The sequence below is a fragment of the Eptesicus fuscus genome, chromosome 3, assembly GCF_027574615.1.
Source record: "Eptesicus fuscus isolate TK198812 chromosome 3, DD_ASM_mEF_20220401, whole genome shotgun sequence".
NCBI classification, from domain to species: domain Eukaryota; kingdom Metazoa; phylum Chordata; class Mammalia; order Chiroptera; family Vespertilionidae; genus Eptesicus; species Eptesicus fuscus.
This window is the reverse complement of record NC_072475.1, coordinates 69,181,445-69,191,311: the sequence shown is the minus strand read 5'-3', so window position 1 is coordinate 69,191,311 and position 9,867 is coordinate 69,181,445. Positions and strand designations below refer to the sequence as shown.

Below are 9,867 nucleotides of genomic sequence, written 5' to 3'. Positions count from 1 at the left end.
ATATGAATTATTCACACTGTCATAGATCCTGAACTCATAAGCGTGGACCATGCACAGGCTGGCAGCAAGCCAGGAAGCCACTCTGCAAGCAAACAGATACTCTGCATACGGAGAAAAGTCATAGCACAACATTTAATGTCCAACCTGAGTCACCTCAGAATGTTATGTATGTTGACTTCTTAATTCATATAGTATCGGGAACTCAACTGCTTGGTTGGTGACAGGGTTTACCTGGTTTCAGGAAGATTATTCCTAAAATAATTAAGGAAAGGGGGGCTCAATCTTTCTTCTTGGTTGCTTGCTCCCCAGCATCTTCATCTTTCTTCTCGTCCTCAGCTTCTTGGGCATCTTCTCCTTCACCTTCACCTCCTTCTTCCTCCTTTGTGTCCTTAAATTCTTCCTTGGTACCTTCTTCCTCTTCCTCTCCTTCCTCTTCTTCAGCCACTTCCTTTTCTTTCTTCTTTTCTTCAGCTTCTCCTTCAGAGGGGGGCTCATCCTTAGCTTCCTCGGCTTTTGCAGCCTCAATGGTCTCCTCCACCTTGATCTGCTCCTCCTGGACGTTGCTGGTGTATTAAGAAGGGAAGGAGCAAGCAGACATCAAGTAGGAGCTGGTCTGTAAATCACCTTAGGCAGATCAACCAAAGACCTGGGAACTCTGGGAGTAGCCGCTGGCTATGCTTCCCACGCTGGTGAAACTGAACAGGGTCTCTTCACCTTCCAAGAGTTTCCTGTAAGCTGCAATGTCAATGTCCAAAGCCTTCTTCACATTGAGGAGGTCCTGGTATTATTTTAAATATCGTGCCATTTCACTCTTTGTAGTTCTCAGCTCATTTTCTAATTTGTTGATTGTGTCCTGCATAGCACTAATGTCAATGTTCTGCTTATCCTCCAGCTCTTGTAGCTGCTTTCCCAGCGCTTCGTTCATACCCGGCTTGCTTCGATCTCAAGGGTCTTGACCTTGAGCAGGCGGCAGCTCTCGGACACCTCGTCCTTGGTGGCGCGCACCGTGTTGGTGTTCGTGGCAGCACTCTCGGTCAGCACAGTGAAACGGTTCTTGTACCATTCTTGGGCATTCTGCATGTTCTTGGCAGTCAGCTTCTTGTACTAGGCGTGGATGTCCTTGAGCATGGTGGAGAGGTCAGACTTGGAGAACATGTCCATCTCCATGGAGAGCTGAGCATACTAGATCTGCGCCTGCAGCTCTGCGATCTCCTCTTTGTGCACCTTCTTCAGAAAGGCGATTTCGTCCATCAGGCTGTCGATGCAGCTTTTCGAGCTCAGCGCCAGCGAGAGCCGCCTCGTTTGCACTTTGTGCGCCTCCATCAGCCAGCCCTGGGCATCCTCATGGTTCAGCACCTCTTCCTGGTAGCGTGCCTGCAGCTTGCTCCCAGTCCCTTCTGAGCCTCAGTGCCTCCTAACTGCCCACTGCCTTCTCCTCGCCAGGGACAGGGAGCTGTGGGGCAGGGCACAGGCATCCTATTTTCATAAAAATATCCAAGCTGGGCCTGCTCCACTGGTGTCTGCAGGTGGCCCGGGGGCAGACACTGATCCCAGAGACGCTGGCCACCCCTGCCTGCCCGGTCCCCGATCGATTGCGACCTGGACCCTGTGGGCGGCGTCAGGCACTGCCTGCCCCACCTGCCCGGTCCCCAATCATGGCCTGGACCCCGCAGGCGGCGTCAGGTGCTGCCCACCCCACCTGCCCCAGTCCCCAATTGCAGCCTGGACCCCACAGGCGGTGTCAGGTGCTGCCCGTGCCACCTGCCCGATCCCCAATGGCGACCTGGACCCTGCAGGCGGCGTGTGGCACTGCCTGTATATGCAAATTTACCGCCATCTTTGTTGGGTTAATTTGCATATCACTCCTGATTGGCTGTGGGCGTAGTGGAGGTACTGTCAATTAGCATCTTTCTCTTTTATTAGTATAGATTGGAGTGACATAGGTTAATAAAATTCAGGTGTACAATTTTATAATACATCATCTATATATTGTATTGTGTCTTCACCACCCAAAGTCAAGTCTCCTTCTGTCACCATTTCTTTCCCATTTACCCTCTTCTACTACCTCCCCCCACCCCCTTTCCCTCTCGTAATCACCATAATGTTGTATGTGTCTATGAGTTTTTGTTTTCTTTTGCTTAATCCCTTCACCTTTTTCACCCAGCCTGCCCAATGCTTCTCCCCCATAACAGCTAGCTGTCAGTCTGTTCTCTGTATCTATGAGTCTGTTTCTATTTTGTTTTTTAGTTTATTTTGTTCATTAGATTCCACCTATAAGTGAAATCATATGGTATTTGTCTTTCTCTGACTGGCAAATTTCATTTAGCATAATATTCTCTAGGGACATCCATGCTGTCATAAAAGGTAAGATTTCCTTCTTTTTTATAGCCAAGTAGTATTCCATTTTTTAAATGTACCACAGCTGTTTTGTCTATTTGTCTACTAATGGGCACTTGGGCTGCTTCCAAATCTTGACTATTGTAAAAAGTGCTATAATGATCATAATGGTGCATATATCCTTTCCAATCAGTGTTTCAGGTTTCTGGGATATATTCCCAGAAGTGGAATTATTTAGGTCATAAGGCAGTTTCTTTGGTAATTTTTAAAAAATATATATTTTATTGATTTTTACAGAGAGGAAGGGAGAGGGATAGAGAGTTAGAAACATCGATGAGAGAGAAACATCGATCAGCTGCCACCTGCACATCCCCTACTGGGGATGTGCCCACAACCAAGGTGCATGCCCTTAACCTGAATCAAACCTGGGACCCTTCAGTCCGCAGGCCGATGCTCTATCCACTGAGCCAAACCGGTTAGGGCCCTTTTATAATTTTTTGAAGTATCTCCACAGTGCTTTCCACAGTGGCTGCACCAATCTGCATTCCCACCAATAGTGCATAAGGGTTCCTTTTTCTCCACATGCTCCCCAATCTTTGTTGTTTGTTGATTTATTGATGACAACCATTCTGACAGGTGGAGGTGATATCTCATTGTGGTTTTAATTTGCATTTCTCTTTATTTTAAAAACATCGGTGCAAATTTAATAGAAACCATCGATTCCTTTCTCTTAAAACACACTCACACACAACTGCATAAAATTTAAATATGTCATTGGGCCACAGAAGCCCAATCTTTAACTTCTTTTTCATAAAACACCTTTCTTTATTTACGTGATAAATATATATCGAGGACCTACTGTGTGTCCATAACTCTGCTAAGCTCTGAGTTAAAGCCAGGAACAAAAAAGACATGTTCAACACTTTTATGATGTTGATAATCTTTGGGGGGTAGACAAGCAATAGTAGCTAATGAATATGAATTAACCACTAATACGTAATGAATAAGAGTTTCCATGAAGGAAAGGAATGTGGTTTTCCGAGAGCACTGAAAAATAGATGATCAGGAAAGACTTCGCTGAAAACATAATGATTTAACTGAAATTTTAGGAATGAGTAAAATTTAATAGGCAAGGATGAGAGTGAAGAAAACATAATCTAGAAGGAAGGAATAACATGTGCAAAGTCTGTGTGGCAAGAAAGCAGGTCTGCAAGGGACATTTAAAAAGGCTGCTTTGCTGGACATCAGAATGCAGACTGAAATGAGGATGGAGAGGTAAGAGTGTCCTTATGTGACGCATTAAGGATTTTAGTGTCTATCCTAAGAGGACTAGAAAGAATATCTCTTAAGTTCTTCCTCATGCCAACTTTACATAGTAAATTAGATTAAAAAATTAATGAAGCTCTGAGATCCTCAAAAAATATTATGTGTTGTTTCCTTACAAAATATTTTCTACTCTTTTCAACAACTTTCATAATAGTATTTAAAACCCAATTTATCTGAATATATGATGTTTTACAATCTTTTTGTTTCAATCTTTATTATTGAAAGTATTACAAATGTCCCCTTTTTTCTCCCATTGACCTCTTCTAGCCTGCTTCCACCCGCCCTGCCACCCTCTAGCCAGCCCCAGGCCTTCATCACCCACCCTTATTGTCTGTGTCCATGGGTTATGCATATATTCATACAAGTTCTTTGATTGATCTCTTCCTACCCACCCACCCTCCCACTGCCTTCCAAATTTCAAAATAGGAAATCACTTTTACTAGAATAGTCATTTTCAAAGTACAACTAAGAGAAAATAAATTAGTAATTTTAAAACTTTTAGAATTCAACTTTGGGCCAGAATCCCCCTCTTCCACCACTTCTTTCTTATATTATGTAGCTGTGATTCTCTTTTCCATAAATCTATTAGAGAAATGTTGTCATAATATAAAAAATATTCGTAATTAAACCACCAGTTATTTAATTAGTCTCCACTCTGACATCCCTCTTAGTTTAACATAACATTTATCCTATCCCAATTACACCAATTAATTTGTAGAATTTTAATAAGTGTCTTGCTAATTTTCATACACACATACCTTATCATCTATCATTTATCTATCTACTTTGATTATCCAAAATTATTAAAAACGTAAGTCAATGTCAAACTTAAACTGTAAAATTTACAACTGATGCATGGTTTTAGGAAGTTCAAGGAAAGTATTCTGACATCTCAGACAAAATTTTATCAAATAAAGATTATGATAGCAGTTCACAAGTTAATGAACACTTACTGTGTAATAGTAGGCACTATTCTGAGATCTGTACCTATTTAATCCTCACAAAAACCTATTAAGGAGGTACTTTGGCTATCCCCATTTTCAGATGGAGAAAAGAATTTGCACACAGGTTAGTAATTTGTTTCTGTAATTTAGCTCAAAGGTGAATGAGCTGGTTAGGTGTCAAATGCAGTCAATCTGAACCAGAGCACAGAGCACTGGAATGTCTTTTGGAGTGACAAAATTAAACTAGTTTAAAATAAAGTAAAAGAACAATGATATGATTGATATTTCAAAAAGAATTCCTTAAATGTCAAAGGATTAGGTGGATCTATTGGGAAAACTGATAAGGTTCTTGAATAATTTGCAGAAACGACCATTTCTATTATTGTTTTAATATATAAAATTTAAGAATATTACTTTAGGCTAATATGTAATTTGACGAGAGTAACTACATATAAACAATTTATGCTTTCCAGAAATTAATGCACAATTTACTTTCTCTTAAATATGTAACACAATATAATTATTTTAAAATAAAAATTAGTAAAATTTTATAAAATTTTACTTTTGAAGTCTAATTAAAACATTTTTTTCACTATTTACCGAGAAATTTTGGTTTGCATTTGTTGTGAATACTTTTGTTTGGTTTGCCTTCAGATGTCTAATTCTCTGCTTATTTAGTTTAATTCCTCATTGCATCAAATACTTGTAGAATGCAGTACCCGCTTCCTCTAGCATAATTTAAGGAACATTTCTTGTCATTGGCTCGGCCAATCATTCCCTAGTTCTTGGGACTTTGAACCTTGAGGGAGTAGTATGAAGAGTAGGTAATACTGAGAAATTATCATGATGGGGTGACCACAGGAGAGACAGTATCAGGAATCTAGCAGCAGCAGTACTGACTATTCCTGACGATGATAGATATTGGGTAAAACAGTGTTGTCATCAGTAGTGTTCCACTTGGCTGGTCCTATGGGGCGAACTTGGTGGTGGTTTGTTTGCTCAGTCATTCTCCCTTGGTGTTTGTCAAATTTTAAAGCCTTGCTATCCTTCATAAAGTACATCAGCTAGGTTAGGATGTGGAAGATATTTAATAGGGGAAAATGCCTAAAGAGGTTGATGAAGGGAGAAAAAGCAGCAATCTAACAGGAAAGCCTTTAAACTGGTTCTACATCCATGGAAGGAGGTGGGAAAAGGACAGGATTGGGTTTTTTGAGAGAGTTTAGGTCAGGTCAGTGAGATGTCTCTAAGAAAACATTGCACATCAGAGAAATCCCACAAAGGGCAGAAATATCCCAGCTTCTCTATAGTACTTTAAAAAAAAAAGATTTTATTAATTTTTTAGAGAGAGAAAGGGAGAAAGAGAAACATTGATGTGAGAGAGATACATCCAGCAGTTGCCTCTGGCATAGAACTCAAAAAAAGAGATCAAACCCACAACTTGGGTATGTGCCCTGACCAGGAATCAACACCACACCTTTTGGTGTATGGGGAGATGCTACAGCCAACTGAGACACACCAGCCAGAGCTATCTGTAGTGCCATTGTGTGCTCAGTTATTGGCTGGCAGCAGCTTGGAGGAAGCATGGTCTCATGTGAATGTCAGGGTGTCTCCAAAAGTATATTTTCATAGCCACCACATTGGGTCTCCAGAATTTTCATCAATTTTATAAATACTAGAGGCCTGGTGCATGAGTTCTTGGTCAGTTAAGTTCCTGTAGATAAAGCCCTGCAAGGTGTATTTGTGCGTTGGGAGGTAGGGATGGGGCAGGGCGACCATGGGAGGTTGGCCACCGACCCTGAGGAGGGAGCTGGCCCTGCAGAGGGAGTCTGCCGCCACCCACCCCTGGTTCTCTCTCCCAGCCCAGGCCCGAAGGCCCTGACAGGGTCCAGATAGGAGGTGACAGTCGCCAGGCCAGGCGCAGAAGGAATAGGCGCCAATGCCACCACTGAAGGTGTCCCACCACTGCACAGTTTCCTGCCTCCCCCCTCCTCCTTCCCTCGCTGTGGCAGGCGTGTGGCCCCCGGGGAAGAAAGAGGACGGGAGTGAGACAAACCCTTGTGTTGAGGGCTGACTTTCAATAGATCGCAGGAAGGGAACTAGTCTTCTATGTAGGAAACCCTGACCCAGAAGCAGGTCTCTATGAATGGTTTAGCACCAGGGGCCGATGGGGGCCCGCCAGCTGAGGGGAGGAACCGCAGGAGGTTGGCTGTGGGAGCGCACTGACCATCAGGGGGCAGCTCCTGTGTTGAGCATCTGTCCCCTGGTGGTCAGTGCACATCATAGCAACTGGTCCACTGGTTGTAATGATCGCTTAGGCTTTTATATATAAAGATTCCAAAAATATTCCACAAATATTTTCTTTCTGCTTAAGTCATCCAAATGTTATTGAAGATTGATGAGTGTACCATGTGCTTTTGGAAAAGAATTATATAGTTTGTGAATTCAGCATTCTATAGATGTTAATTAGATCATGGAGATAAAAGGGGAGGAGAGTGGGTGAAAGTGTCCTGGAGTGCTGTGAATTTTAAGAAACCATTGGTATGGCCAACAGAGACTTCCTGCTGAACTTGTGTATTAGAGCAGTCTCCTGTCTCCCAGGAGAGGCCTGCCTTACACCTCCTTCAGTGCTCAGGCAGTGGCTGAGAACAGCCCATGGGAGGCATAGCCTATGGCTGTATGTGATGTATTTCAGTGCACAGAATATTGAGTTCTTGGTCAGTTAAGTTCCTGTAGGCAAAGCCCTGCAAGGTGTATTTTTATGGCAACTACAGCATCATTCCATTCATATTTTTCAAATGTCTCCAAGGACATGTCCCTCCACTGGATATCTTTCATCAATTTGATGTCCCACATGCCACTCAGACTGGCATCCTCTTAACCTTTGAGGTGGTGAATGAGACAATCTTAAACCCCATCTTACTGCCTATCTTCTTAGATCACCCCTGACACCACTTTTATTCATTGAGGTCCTCAGAGAAGTAGATGTCAAATGGGATAAGATACGCAAAATATTTATTGTGTAAAACACCTAGAAAAGGTAAAGGAAAGGGAGGTTGGGAAGGCTAGGAAAACTTCAATACCATGATGCAGGTCTGACAATTGTAAAAGGGGGTGGGGGGATAAAGATTGTATAAGAAGACTCATAGACTGCAGTACAGCTCTAACAAAGATTTAGGCAGGTTAATGAGGTGAACTAGTGTTGCCCATGGAAAGAGTCCCATGTTTCATAGAAATGGACCTATACTTATACCCCTACAATGATAGTTTACTGGCTGGAATCATTCTTTGGAAATGTAATTTCAGAGTGAATGTGGGAGTGGATTTAGGATAGGAGCTGCTGAGGTCATCAGTCAATTAAGTTTTCTACTATAGGCACCATGGTCTCTACAGCAAGAAGGCCTTTTCACACTCTACATTTTTGGCCAACTGCTTAATACCTTGTATTAGTTTCCTACAACTGTTCTAACAAAATACTACAAACTGTGTGGCTTAAAAAGGCAGAAATTGATTATTTTACAGTTCCGGAACCAGAAATCTAATATCAAAGTGTTGGCAGGGTCAGTTACTTCTGGAGGCTCTGAGGGAGAAACTATCCCATGCCTATCTCCTAGTTTCTGGTGGTTACCAGCAGTTCTTATTATTCATTGGTCTGTAGTCATAATCTCTGCCTCTGTCTTCACATGACCTTCTCCAATATATCTTCCCATCACCTTCCCTCTGTCTATATTTCTATTCAAATTTCCCTCTTCTTATAAGGACACCAGTCCTTGGATTAGGGCTCAACCTAATATAGTATGAGCTCATCTTAACTTGGTTACATTTACAGGGACCCTATTTTCAAATGAAACTACATTCTAAGGTTTCAGGTGGATTGAATTTTGGTGGAACATGATTCAACCCAATATTACTCCTTTCTCACTTCTGGCCTAGCTAATTCTCAGTACTAATTTTTTTTAGATTCAGGCCAATTGTTACTTCCATGACTGGGTCCATTTTTTAAAATTTATATACCTTCATAACATTGTGTATTCTTTATTCCACTTATCACAGGGCAATTTTATACTTACATTTGTTATTTTCTTATTGATAACTGTCTTCCCATGCTAAGCTGTATTCCTTTAGGGCACAAGAAATTTCTCATATGTTTTACTCACTATTGTATCTCTACAATCTAGCATAATGCTTATCACATATAATAGATAAAAATGATAAGTCATGAAAATGTAAACAAATAGCTCAGATTTTATAGTAAAGAATGAAAAAGGGATGGTGTGGGAGGGATAGCGATGACACTGCATAAACACTTCCACCCTCATATGGAAGAAAAGGCAGCAATGATAGAAGTAACCCTTCCTCTGTTCACAATTCACATTTTAATTTTGCCACTAAAGAGTCTGCTCTAGATTGGCTTTGAACTTAGGTGAGGGAAGTTGGGAAACTGATTATTAGATACATGAAGATTCTTAAGACGAAAGTGAGAAAAGGAGGAAGAAAAATAGCAAGAAGAAATAGTGCACTGGCTAAGGTGGCTTGGACTGCCCTTTAGAGGGATGATTTAACCAAACATTAGGAATGAATAAAGCAGATTCTGGCTACATGACAATAAGGATGTGTTAGTCTATCTACTTTCATACATAGATTACAAGTTTCTTTTTCTCAAACAACATAAAACTGTACACTCCTAGCCCCACAGAGATTTCTAAGTATACTGAAATGAACTTCTCATTTTATATAGATGTGTAGATTTTGTAAGTGTGAAATAAACCAAACAGAAATGACACTGGTCAAACTGCATGAGACCAGAATTGGAGAGAAACAAAGGGAATTTTAATAGCAATGTTAGCAGACAGAAGGCATAATCCACAGGTGGAGTCTTCAGTTAGAAAATTAAAAATATGATCCAACCAATGAACAAGTGCAAAGAAATGCCATCTGAAGAAAATGGAGGAAATAGATAACCAAATGGAACCTAGAAGAAGAAAGAAACTGATGATGCACCAAAAAAGAAAATGTTTTATAAATCCACCCACAAGCCAAGCTGTCTTTTTCAAACTCATGAAATTTTTGCAAAAGTTCAAATTTCTATGTTAGTATTGTTTTAGGTGTAAAGCCACTCTCAGTAATTTGGGTAGCAGAATGTGGGGAATTCACTTGTTGATTCATTTCTTAGCAGAACTGCAGGGAAGGGTTAGCCGAGGATGCTGGTTTTAATTTTAGTTTAATATCCTACAGAATTCAGAAGCCTTTGCAAACTAGGCAG

The 9,867-nt window shown here is 41.2% G+C and overlaps 1 pseudogene; it reads right to left on the bottom strand.

The window, feature by feature from the left end:
• Positions 1 to 277: 277 nt before the first annotated feature.
• Positions 278 to 4,436, bottom strand: LOC129147465 (neurofilament light polypeptide-like; annotated as a pseudogene).
• Between the last annotated feature and the right edge of the window lie 5,431 nt (positions 4,437 to 9,867).